Raw genomic sequence first — 13082 nt, forward strand, 5'->3', positions numbered from 1 at the left:
TGTTTGACCCAATAATGACCACCCAAGGCCCACAATGCGGCCCTTTTTCACCCAGTTGCCGAAAACCACCCAAACCCGTGAAGAAGAAGGACAAAGACAACACCCAAAATCCTCCATCCTGACCCATACGTATAACTATACACCAAAACTCCAAATTCCAAGTCTCCAGGACTCCAACAGATGACTTCATTGTGAAGGGCAGGTTTGTGTATATCTTTCAGATAAGCTGTTAGTAAAGATGTTTTTTCTGCCTTATACCTTGAAAGTTGTAATTATATTTTAGCAACTAAAAAACCCAAAACAAACAGCAAACCCCCCAAAAATCAAACCATCTCCCCTCTGCTTTTTTTGGTCTTTCTAAGATTGGTTGTGGTCTTCAGTTTTTCTAAAACAAGTATCTTGGTGAAGTAGGAAGTTCTTATTTTGGAAATGAAGATGTACAGGAGAAGGAAGTGAGAATATGGTTCATTCCTTACTGCTTCTGTTAAGTAAAATGCATACATTGTATACTAGGTTTTTTATTTAATAATCAGACATTAGAAGAAGATTTTGAAGAAAATTCTGAAATATCTTGAGAGAACAGTTTTGCTGTTGTGCTACTCTTCTCACTTGTGAAAACAGCCTACTAATGGAGTGCAACAAAATGTCTTGGTGTTATGTGACTTGAGCATCTGAGTCTTCTCACCTCAGAAGGTGGGATTTGTATGCGGTGGTGTGTGTTGGGGGCTAATATAAGAACAATCAGTGATGGGCAGCTGGTGTCGGGTGCATGGGAAACATGTACTAGCTTTTCTGCTTTGGTGCTGATCCCAAGGAACCCCTTTGTGGTCCAGTGGGATGAATAAAGGTGCCATTGTACAAGTTTGCCCCAAGCTCCACCAAAAGCTGTTTTAACTGGTACTATGCATTTTCTGTGGGCACTCGTGTGCCATCAGGGGTCTCCTGTGGCCTTGAGTCTGTAATTAAAACACACAATCTTTATAAAATACAAGCAGTGTTACATCTTGCTTGGGTTATGCTTACATGAACATTTTCTATCTGTGGTCAAACTGGAAGTTGGCAGTGTGAATATGCTGGATTTTATGTTAAGTGTTTAAGACATGAATATTGCTGTGTTCTTCATGTTGACCAGAAGCTCTTACGTTTTGATCATCTGTGGGTGTTTGTAACCACAGTGTTATCTCTGAAAGCTGCGTGGAGGGAAGACTTTTTGGCACTGCTTGACAGTGCCTGGGAGCAGGCTCTCATCTGGTTTAGGGCTAATGTTGGCGTGTAGCAGTGTTTGAATCCACTTCAAGCAAAGGAATTATTTTCACGAAGGGGGGCTCTATGATCAAGTACATTTTGGGCTTTATTTTCTGTTTGTTTCTATTCACGGTGCTTTTCAGTTTCCATAGTGGGAAATGAACAGCACAAATGTCCCTTTAACTTTGGTAGCTGAGAGACTAATATGTAGGGAAAGACGGGATAGAGCCATAATGTGGCCACTCTGGGGTTGTTGTCCAAGTATTGTACACATACCATTGGTGGTGTACCTGCCTCTGCTGGCTTGTTTTGTGTGTACTGCCACCAGGACTCATCCCAAATGCGTGTACTTGAACTGAGAAAGGTAAGAAGGTGTGGGATCCATGGCCTGAGAGGTACTTGCCTGTGAATCCTTCTCCCTGGGTCTTGGAGTGTGCTGAACAATTCAGGCAGCTGACTTCCGTCCACACTCTATTAAAACATCCAGTTTTCTAGGCAGGTAACAGTGAAGTTTCAAAATGAGAAGTTACATGTAACCTGTGTCTTCCTCAGAACACTGCAAAGAAGAATACCTTGCTCTATGTCATATCAATTTCCTCTCCTCAGCACTTGAGTATTTTAACATCTTTTATGGGGAGTTGAAAGCCTTCTGCCAGCAAATTTGTTCACAAGTAACACAGGCTGTGGCTCAAAGCAAGTTTTGCTGTTACTGTGTGCTTTGTTGAGCCACTGGGGGATGTATCAACACTGAATTTTTGTTAAACTCAATCTTGAACTTCCTAGCACAGTGCCCTGTTCCTTCTTATTTAAGGACTTAATCAGGAGCCTTCTGTCTTTGTGAGAACTTCTTGCTTATTTTGAGTTAATTGCAGTTCCTGTGGCAAATGAGGCTTTTGATGCCAGATGATCAGCTGTTAGCCTTTTCCATGTTTAAAAATGGTAGGCAATTTCCTTGCCGTGGTGGAATGCATCAAAATCTGTCTCCTGCACACTACTTGTTTCCAACGTGAATGGTCTCAGTTTTTAGAAATATAAAGACTTGCTCCCCCTAAGTTTTAGAAAGACCCTGCTTTGAGAACATCCTCAGGAGAAGCAGGTGATGCTGCCTGATGACCTGGGTGATTGCACGAGGCCTGAGCTTGGTGCAGGGTGCAGGTGTCTGCATGGCGTAGGCAGAGGATGTGCTTAGCTTGGATATGCCAGGTCTGCAGCATCTCTGCGATGATGATAATCCCTTAAAGCCCTCTCATCTTGGTGGCTGGGTGGCACCACATTTGCTGTGACTTCTGACCCAGGCACAACTTGATTTTTGGTTTTCCAAGAACAGAACCAGTCTGATCAACCTCTGGAGTCAGTGTGTTGGGGGCACATTGGCAAACACGAACCCGCATGGGTACTACAGCCTTGTGGGGAAACTTTCATCTTTCCTCTAGGCCAGCCAAGAGGCTATGCCAAGGCTGGGAGCTGTGAATTTCACTTTGAGGCTCTGATTTTCAGGTCTTTTACTGAATTTCTGTATTAGCTTCTTTATTTTCCAAAATCATAGAATCACAGAATGGTATGGGTTGGAAGGGACCCTAAATAAAGATCATGTAGTTCCAACCCTCCCTGCCATGGTCAGGGACACCGTCTTGTGACTGGGTTGCTCAAAGCACCATTTAACCCAACATTTTCAAGGATGGGGTATCCACAGCTTCTCTGGGCAAAATCACGAGGTTCGTTTAACAATTGTGGCCCCGAAGTATTAGCAGTGACACTTATTGCAGCCTTAGTTTTCACATTTTCCAAAAGATTCACATAGTGAGGGGTAGACTTGATTTTACTTTTCCTTGTCCCTGCTTCCAGGATGTCCTCACGTTTCTCCTGAGCCCTGAAGTGATGTCATGGATAGTGGAAAACGCGTATCCCTGAACCGGACGCTGCAGATTCAGTCTGAAATACTAAAGAAATAGTAAAATCCTGGAGGCTTTTAGTATCCAGTTTGGGTGGGAAGGGCGCGTGTCACCACTAGAGGGCACGGGCCGCCAGGCTTTGGAGACGGGCCCTCCTGGCAGGGCCGATGCTCCTGCGCTCCTTTGCCGGTGCTGTCGCTTTATTTTTATTCATTTATTTATTAATCAATTGTAATTCTGCTGTTATTCTGTGGGTTTGTGAAGTACGAGGGCAGCTGTTTGTAGGAATTGAGCCCCGTTCTTGTTTGGCTGCATACTACATGCCAAAAATGCTGTTGGAATGGCTGGAGCCTCGAGTCTAGAGGCACTGGTGCGTTGCTTTACTTTGTAAAGGAAAGTGACCTCAAAACTATCTGCTTCAGGAAGGGAGGTCTCAAAAAATGCCAAGAGAGGTCTGCTTTTCTTACCTCTCACCATCCTTAAGGAAAAAAAAAAAGCCACAAAACACACCACAGCAGCACTTCTTCTTAGGGTTACAAACATACGGTACCAGTGTCTACAGCAGCTAAGGAAAAGTGTTGGTTTTATGGGGTTTTTCCCCAGTTTGATGGCAAGGGCAAACTGCCTGCTGTCCAGATCTCTTCAAAACCAGATCTTGACAATGCATCCTCATGCTTCTCACAACTGAGATGTGATGTGACATTCCATCCCATCAAAGCTGGTCTAAATCCTGCTAGTTACTGAGCAGGTAAAAGAAGGGCTCATGATCAGCTTACTTTAGAACTTTCTCCCAAAGTCTAATATTAATATTAGTCCAATAGTAGCCTACTATTAATATAAAATATAATATTAATAACACAATATTAACATTAGACTTGGGGACAGAGAGCCTGTGTAACATTTTCTTTGCATTAAAGACCAAAATTCTTGAGAAAAGCTAGAGGATAGAGATATGCTGGGATCCTTGTTGAGTTACACTGCTGATGAGTCTATTCAGGCTAAGGGAAGCACTTTGTTGCACAGGGCTTTGGAGAAACCTGTTTTCCTTTTATTGAGTCCCCCGTTTATTACACAAGACTTATAGTGAATTCCCTTTAGGAAATCTAGCATTTATACTTAGAGGGTTGCTGGCATTAAAAACAAACGAGCAAACAATTTTTTTTAATTCATTTTTTTAGTTTGTGTGGCTTGCCAGGGAAAATCAGGCTTATTCCAGCTGTACAGGTGTGTGCCTGAGGAGTCTTCACCTGCTCTTTGGGTCTGAAGGGCTGCCGCTCTTGTGTTAGTGATCTCTAGTGCTTGCAAGACTGTCGAAGTCAAAACTGAGATGAAGTGCTGGGATTAAGAACTGGGCTGTCTGTAACACCCCAGCAGGGCTGAGGGTGGCACTGGCTCTTACACCACTCCTCTGCCTGGCAGCAGGCAGCTTCATGAGGAGCACAAAGGCTGCTGGAAAGGAGCTTGCCAATGCTCCGGACCACTGCAGCTGTGGCCACCCACCCATCCTGCAGGAGCTTGGACAGGAGAAAAAAGCCTCTGCCCTGTGGCCAGCAGGAGGAAGAGCTGAAGCTAACCTTTTGTATTTGTGGTGTTTAAGGCTAAAAAAGACTCTAGACTCTTTTTCTCTTGTCCAGACTCCAGCTCATGGCTGACTAGCCAGGATCAATCTACAAAACCAAGAACTGCTTTAGTCACGCTGTATTTTCTCAGTTCTCCAAGGCCTTTGCTCTCAGTTCGTGTTTGGTGAGATGTGCTCGTCATCAACACTTTTAACCAGGACTGGACAGTGCTTCAAAAGTAATTGTGCTGGACAGCAGGGTGAGTCTCTTAGGGAAAGGAAGAAAGGGCTGGGATGAGGGGAATGTGGCGGAGGTAGTGGGTTCAGTGCATGCTGCCCACTGAGGAAACACAACACAACAGACTGAGGACACTGTTCCAAGGTACAGGGACATGACAGGAGCAGTGTCTTTTCTAGGACTGCCAAGCACTTCAGTGGTGGCTGCAGCAACAGATTTCTTGGGCTGTCCCACATGTAGATAAACACACAGTAGGTAATGGAAACATGCAATCTGCTGCCACAGATGTAACAAAGATAAGGTTGCGAACCTGCAGATACCAACTAATGGATACTTCCATGGGCAAATCCCAAGTTCACGGAATAGTGAGAGGTTTAGTCAGTGCTGTGTTTCCTAACATCCAATATCTAATGATTGTGAGCGCTAGGGAGAGTCAGCCTGCAAATGTACCCTAAGCAGACCCACCTGCCCTTCCAGAAATAGAATATGGGGCTGTGTGCTCCGTGGTCTGACCCACCTGGGAAGTTCTTACTTTCTTAAATGTTGTCAGGCTGATAGCTAGAAATGCTCAGAGAACAGCACCAATGGAATACACACACACCCCCTCAACTAAAAGAAGTCTCCAAAACTGAGAAGGAAGAAAACCCGTTCTGTGTTTCACAAACAGCTGTCATATTTACTACTCTGAACACTCAGTAAGAAGCCAACCCTCAGTGCAGCACATGGGAGAAGATAGCAGCCTTTCCTGCCTGAGATGCTCTGCACATGAGCAGGACCAGCAGACATCAGAGCTGGGCTCTGCCTTTGGGATTTGAGCTGCAGCCAGCAGGTGCGAGACTGTCCCACCCTCCTGTAGCTGATTTCACCTGTGCAAGGAAGCTGTGAAGGGGTAATTAGTTCCTACTTGTGCAAAAGGTATTATTTGTTCTTTAGCTAAAGTGCAAGAGCTAGATACAAAACAGGCCTGGTGGACTCACTGCTGTGTGTGTGGAGAGAGCTTTAAAAATAGGTATCAGCTGGTGATAGAGCCACAGCTGTGGCTTTTGTGTGTGGGGGGCTTGTGCCTTCATCCTGGAGCCTGTGGAAAAGCAGCATTGCTGAGGAACGCAGCCTGCTTAAATGGCCTCCTAGCTGCTTGTCACACAATGTCCTCCTGGGAAGCCATGGATGCATTCATGTAGGAAACATTGAATTTCACTTTTCTACTTGGTTGCCTTTCTAATAGGATGAGAAATTGAGCAATGATCACAGGGTATGGAGATTTTGTGTTCTGTTGCCTTGCCTGGAAGTAGAGGTTGGCATTTTCTGCTGAAGTTATTATTTGTGAATAACTTATATGGATCAGATGGGTTGCTCCAGAGATTTTGGTTTGCTGTAGAAGAGATGCCACAGGCTCCTGTGTCTGCCTATTATGGGAATTTTAGCAGAAAAACTTAACTGTAGCAGAACCTCTCTGATAAGCAGCCAATGAGCTGTAATGGCTCCATATGAAATATATGAATTATGGGATTTCCCTCCATGCTAGAACAGCCTGAGGCAGAAACACTTGCTGGAAAAGTGGTTAAATGCAGGAGTATGGGATTGTATGGTAACACTGGTATCTTGTGCTGGCCTCCAAGTAGGTGCTTTTTTTTTATCCAATAATGTGTGGTTGGTCTGTGGGACAGAAGTAGCTTAGGAGTATCATGACACTTCTCTATCTGTTCAACAGCTAATGAGCACAGTGCCTACATATGTGACTCTTTATTCCTGTGCTGCCAGCTGCCACTGCAGGTCACTGCATAGGCAGTGCCTGGCTGATACAAGGCTTTACTTGTGTCATTAGATACAGCATCGAGAATAAGCTCTCTAGGAGGTGGGGTTTTTTTGTCCAATATCAAGAAGAGGAAAACAGAAATGGGAAATCTCTTTCAGCTGGATCTACATACTCACCATGTAAGGTACTTACTGTTTTCAATTGTGTCATCCTCATTCCCATATGAGGAGAAAGACAGACAAAAATGGGATGTGGTGTATGTGCTGATAGTGGAAAGGCATTCAGAGTAAATGAAAAAAGACTTTCACAAAACATTTCTAACTAGAAGAAGAAAGTAAATTCACTTTGTCAGAAAAGAATTTTGGAACCAGCATTTTGAAACAAAGAGCTGTTCTATCGTTTGACTCTCCTTTAGCCTCTCTTGGTGATTCAGCCCTTCCTGTGCCAAAGGCCACTTAACCTGGCATCTGGTGCATGCTCTCCCTGGAAATGAGTATGAAACTGCACATTGCACTTTTCAGCAAGGCAGAGATATATGCAGATTACTTATGGAGGGGACCTAAACCACCCCTGTGACCTTAAGGAAATCTGCCTCACTTTCCTCTTCTCCTGTGTTTCTCTGCTCTGGTACAAGGAAGAGCAGCTTAACCCAGGAATCCTTCAGGCAGGGAGTTCTGTAACTGCCTGGACTTTGCACTGCTACAGTCACAGAGCTGCCAAGAAATCTGCTGGGAAAGTGGAAGCACGGAGGTGTGAGTTACCTGCATGTCCAGCTTTTCCCTCATCTGGCACAGAGCATGTTTTAGTTGATGGGACTTTAGAGCCAGGCCTGATTGCAAAGCCTGGAGCCATCTTAGCAGGAGGTGGCAGGACTGGGGTTACTCAGCTTAGATGTGGTTTGTGACATTTGCTGGCTCAGGCTCCAGGAGTGCCCTGACTGGCTGAACCCTCAGGACCAGTGCTGTGATGGTACCAATACCAGCTTCAGGCTTAGTGAGCCAGGGAGAGTTCATGAGTTTCTACAGTGTTTTAGTGTTCAGGTTGTGACTTGAGCTGTGTATGTGGCCCCATCAAGTTTCAGGAGGCACGTCTCCAGGTAGTACTCATCATCTTCAAAATTTAGGAGTCTATGATGTGATCATTTACACCTGAGCTGCTTGTCCCGGCTGCTCTTGAAGACCTAAGAAGATGCAATCAATCATTGGAGCCTCTTGAGGATTGATCTCATCCTAAAGTAGATTTAATCATATAGATTGGACTCAAGTCAGTTTAAAGGGGGCTCTGATGATATTTCACAAGCAAATGTCTTTAGATAGGCAGGATGAATTGCATCTGAGGTGTCTCACACTGACAGTAGATACAGGCTAATCCAAATTGAGGCATTTCTGAACTCACCACCCTCATGGAGAGAAGAGGAGGGAGTGAGGAAGAAGCTTTCTTATTTGTGTATCTTGGTGTCTTCAGCAGGTCTGCCTCTTGGATGGAACCAGTGGTTCTGTGTAATGCCTGAATTTGAGGGGCCTGTGGGTTTCTACCTTCCCAGGAGCAAAGGCAGCTCCAGCTGCTGCTGTTTCAGGGTGGAATGAGGTGTTCTGTGCCATGCAGCCCTGCTCTGGCAATGTCCATTTGGTCATTGTAGCAATTCCCATGAAAGTGACAGGTTTCCAGCAGGGCTGTTGTGCTTATTCCTTTAGTACATCTGCGAGTGGACAAGTGAAAGCTGTGTCTAGAGCAGCGAGGCCTGAAAACTAACTGCAGGTCAAGCACTGCAGAATGCACGTGCTCATTCATCAAAAATTAATTTCTCTTTGAAGTGCCTCATGAAGAAAAGCCAGGTAAGTTAACTTCTCCCATTCTGGAATACAAGTTAATTACAGGTACCTGTTTCCAGCTCAAGTCACCTCCTGAGATAAAAGGCTATTGGGTGGGCTGCTCCTAACATCCTTCATAAAAATGAAGCATAGGGTGAAAAGACAGTAAAAGTCTGGGTTTTTTTCTTTTTCATGTTCATGGCCACTCACCCTTGTGGCTCTTTCTCTTTGAGTTTGACTGGGACTAAAGGAGGACTTGGATAACTGCACAGCAAAACGCCCTGGGGTCCTCTAACTGCACAAAAAGTTGTAAGATTTACTTTGATTCCTTTCTGTAAGAAAATTTAAAGCCAGAGCAGGCTTTTTTCTTTTTCTTTTCTTGTCCTCTGCTCTCCTCCAGATTTTTTCTGCTTGTCCTTCACTGTAACCTTAATTTAACCACGGTTAAGTCTGCCTTCATATAAATAGCAGATGCTTCTGGGACATTGTTATTGTGCTTTCCTGGCTGGCAATGGTTTGGGCATCTCTGGCTGCAGTGTTGAGCAAGATAAAGCTGGCTAAGTAGGAAGCTGTGAAGGGCCTCTTGCATTTGGTTTCCTGCAGCTTTGCATCAAGGAAAGGGCCCCGATCACTCTTTCTGTAATTAAGGGAGATTACACGGAAGGAGGAAAAAAAAGTCCTCCTGACCTCGGAGGACAACCCAGCAGAAGGATTTTTACGTCCCTTTCTTGGCTGACAGGAGCTGATATTCCGTGGGGGCGAGCCTGTACGGAACCAGGGAATTGTGATTTTTGCCTGGCCGTATGGAATGCGTAACCCTCTGAGAGCGCGCTGCGGGCAGGGGCGGCAGCTGCTGCTGCTGCTCCTGCCGCAAAGCCGGGGCAGAGCCGAGCAGATGAACTGAGCTCTATGGAGCTCCTGGAGACGCGAGACTTCGTGCTCCCCGCTCCTGGCTTTACCACAGTCAGCCCAGCACGTCGAATTGCACAGAAGAAGATATGCTTTCCCTCGGTGTTCAGCAGAGAGGAATCCCCTGTCAGGGCGGTGCTGAGCCCATTGCAGCTGCAGCAGTGCTCCTTAGGCACTGGGCTTCGCCCTCGGCACAGACCGGGAGGACTCATGGAGAAGCCAATAGCAACAAGGTGAATTCTTGTGAGGGGCACTGACTTGGTGGACTTTGCTTGTGGGGGCTAGGGCCAGAAGTTAAACCCAGAGAGGTGCAGAAAAAAGAAAGCAAACTGCAGCTCGATTGTGGGTTGAGCCAAGCCTGATGCTGTCTGCTGAAAAGACAGAACTGCAGCACAAACTGCTGTGAGGGGGTTACTACTGCAAAATAAACCCCAGGGGAGATGGGAAAGTGATCTTCTGCTCAGGACTGCCTCTCCCTCTAAGCATTTCATCTTCTCCTGTTCAGCAGTCCACAACATCTGAGAGCAAAGACTGTTTCTGCAGAGACAAGAGTTCAGCAGAAGGCACAAAAAGCTTTCACCCCCAGAATGGGCAACTACTGATTTTCTGCTTTGAAAGCTGGCCTCTACAGCAGCTGGCAGTGTGCATGCCCAGACTGTGCCCTAAAATTTTGACCTGAAACTATCCTTGTTGGTCCTTTGCTTTGGGAAGCCCCCCCCTAAGTGGTCCTAGCCACTGACCTGGAAGGTGGGGGGGGGGGGGGGGGGGTGTGTGTGAAGAGCACCTTGATCTGAACCCAGCAGCTTCTGAGGAGCTCAAATCAATGCCCTGGGGAGGTGTTTCTTCCAAGGTCAGGCAGCTGACTGGCTACTTCATACCCTACATAACTCACTGGCACTGAAGGCTAAATATTTGGGTTTTGAATAGAGAATGATGTACTTGGGTTTCCTAAATGAATCCAACAGCTGGCAATGTGTCCAGCATAATCAGGCCTTGCTCATCATGTGAACTCCCCTCCAAATTTAGCTCTAATTTAATCAACGTAAAATTGTCTCTGGGCAGTACATCAGAGGGAAAATGAAGTAGTACAAGTTATTGAGAGTCTGTGCTACCCCTCATGCAACCTCCCTGGAAGTCAAACCTCATTCCTGCCCTCTGTGAAGTCAACAGGTTTATAAGAGGGCTGGGTTAGATATTTTTCCTGCTGCTGTTCATTTTATGCAGGTACTCTCAAGCCTGAGCCACAATGACCTCTTCATGTCAGAAGAATTTCTGGGAAGCACTTTGCAGCACTAGATACAACTGTAGCCTTGCTGTGATGTTGAAAAGCCACACAGCTATATCTAGGCTCTTAGAGAAAGCTGCTGTCGAAGGTCGAATTTGGGTGCAAGTAACAAAAAAAAATATTTTAAAAAATACCCCAAATTTACATTATATAGACAGTCCATCTCTTAGATGGGAAAACCTTCTAGCAGAAAAAGGGCTCTATTGAATTAAGAAAGATATGCACATGTAGCTTTTGAAACTGCCAGTGTTAACATGCTATGATAAATGGACAGGCATATTTTGAAGTAGGGAGGACTGCTTTGTGTTGTCTTCTGGGACCGGTGTGACTATGGCTTTGCCCTGGAAATCTTTCTGTTTAAATATTGACTAAAGCTGTGGGCATCATGAGAGGAGAAATGGCAAGGGAAGGTTAAGATCTACCTTTGGAGAAAATCCCATGAGCTTGTAAAGCCTTTAGGTTGAGATTGAGGCATGTTAAATTAGAGCAGGCAACCTGGAAGTGGAGGCTTAATAAAGAAAATCTGAATTTGGATCTGAAAAGCTACAGATACTTGGCTTGTAGGCAGAGGGAAGGTGTAACTAGTGTGACAAAACTCTGAAGAACTGGTGACAGGTGTGGGAGGGACACTTCTGAAATGCAGCCTGGATGTTCATGTCAGAGACTGCCAAAAGCTCCAGGGCCAATAAATTATGGGGGATGTGAAGATGCTGGGGCGTACTCTGGCATCAGGTGACGGTGTGAGAAGTTGGCATTCTTCACCAATATTGCCTGTGCTGGAACAGCAGGCAGTGACTCTGCTGAGGCTGCAGCAGTGCATTGCTGTGGAAAAGGCAAGAGCTGCACAACCCTGGCCTGCAAGAAATGGCAGAGGTAGCAGCAGGGGGTTGTGAAGTATGAATTTTTTCCTGTGTCATATTATTATGAATTTTTAACTTCTCTAAAACCTGCCCATTTCAAGGCTTTTGCCTGGTTTTCTTCTCCCTCACTCATCATCCTGGAAGAGGAAGGAAGTGTTTTTCTAATAAACATGAAATAGTAATTACTTAATGTATGGAGTAAAGAGCCATGTGTGTTCTGCATTTGCCACTAGCATGAGGCACGCTTTTTTTCCACACTGGCCACGAGACAGTCATTTCACACTGGCCATCAACTTCGTTGCCAAACAACAGCAGTATCTTGACAACTGCATGGGGACATCATGGCTCGAGGGAGGGGAGCAAGGAGGCTCTGGTTTCTATTCTGAACTATTTTGTTTGTCCAGTCCCTTCCTTGTTGTTAGTTGACCTTTTTAAATTTAGCAGGGGAACAAAATGGAGCACTCTGTGGAAGCAACCCTGCATCCCCAGCTGTCCCCTTGCAATGACGTGGTGAGCCAAACCAAGCACTTTGCTCTCAAAGTTTTCATTGCTCTTATGCTTCCTGGCAGAGAAGTCTTTCATTAGCAGCCCAAATCTGGTGCAAGGACAGCACCAGCCCTGGGCTTTCTCTCTCCTCCTTGCACCCCTGGGTGTCTGACAGGTTGGGCAGTGAGTGCCTTGGCAGAAGTGAAATGTAAATTTAACTTCTGGGAAAACTTTGTGATCCTTAAAGCCATGGGGTTGTTTCAGATGGAACTCACACCCACATAATGCTCAACCTGGCGTGCAGTAGGAGAGGGATGCTCTTATCACTGGGTGTGGGGGGAAAGGTGCCTGTACTGAGCAAAGTTGCTTTTCCAGTTCCTGCATGGATAATGGCTTCACCGGTAAGTGCTGCAGATGGGGAGCAGGCCAGAATGGGTGGAAGGCACAGCTGTGTCCTGTGACCCCACCTAACTGTGGGATTGTGTTGAGAGGAACTGCCCCACTCATGGGAAGGACACTGTCGGTGCCAGGATGAGGTGGTTTGGGATGCAGCTTATGCAGTGGGAATACACACAAGGAATGGGGCAGGATTGTGGCTCTGTGTACTGTAGGCCTTGACAGTCATATTTTGGACTTGACAGCTTCTGTAGCTGAGCTGTATAAATGCTTCACCTGCTCCTTCTGGACAGGCAGAGAAGCTCTGTCCCTCTTAAAACCCCAAGTTCTCATTTCACACTATGAGCACTGACCAGTGAAAACACAGAAAATGAGGTCCTCATTTTAGAATGGCCTTGATATTATTAGCAAGCAGCAATATTTCCTTTGAATATGCTTAGAAGACTCTGAAAGCAAGAAAAAATAAGACCAAGCTGCCTTTTTTTATATATAAAAAAAGCTTTTAATTTTAATAATTTCAAAATGACTCTCTACAAGATAACAAACTGTAATACAGGGTTTCAATAAAGGTTCTCCTTTGGAAAGCACAAACTATCAACATAACCACTACACTTAGAAACACATTTTCACTTTCTAATAATATATA

This window comes from Chamaea fasciata, unplaced genomic scaffold (assembly GCF_029207755.1).
Source record: "Chamaea fasciata isolate MVZ Bird 193981 ecotype frontalis unplaced genomic scaffold, bChaFas1.0.hap1 SCAF_1, whole genome shotgun sequence".
Lineage (NCBI taxonomy): Eukaryota > Metazoa > Chordata > Aves > Passeriformes > Sylviidae > Chamaea > Chamaea fasciata.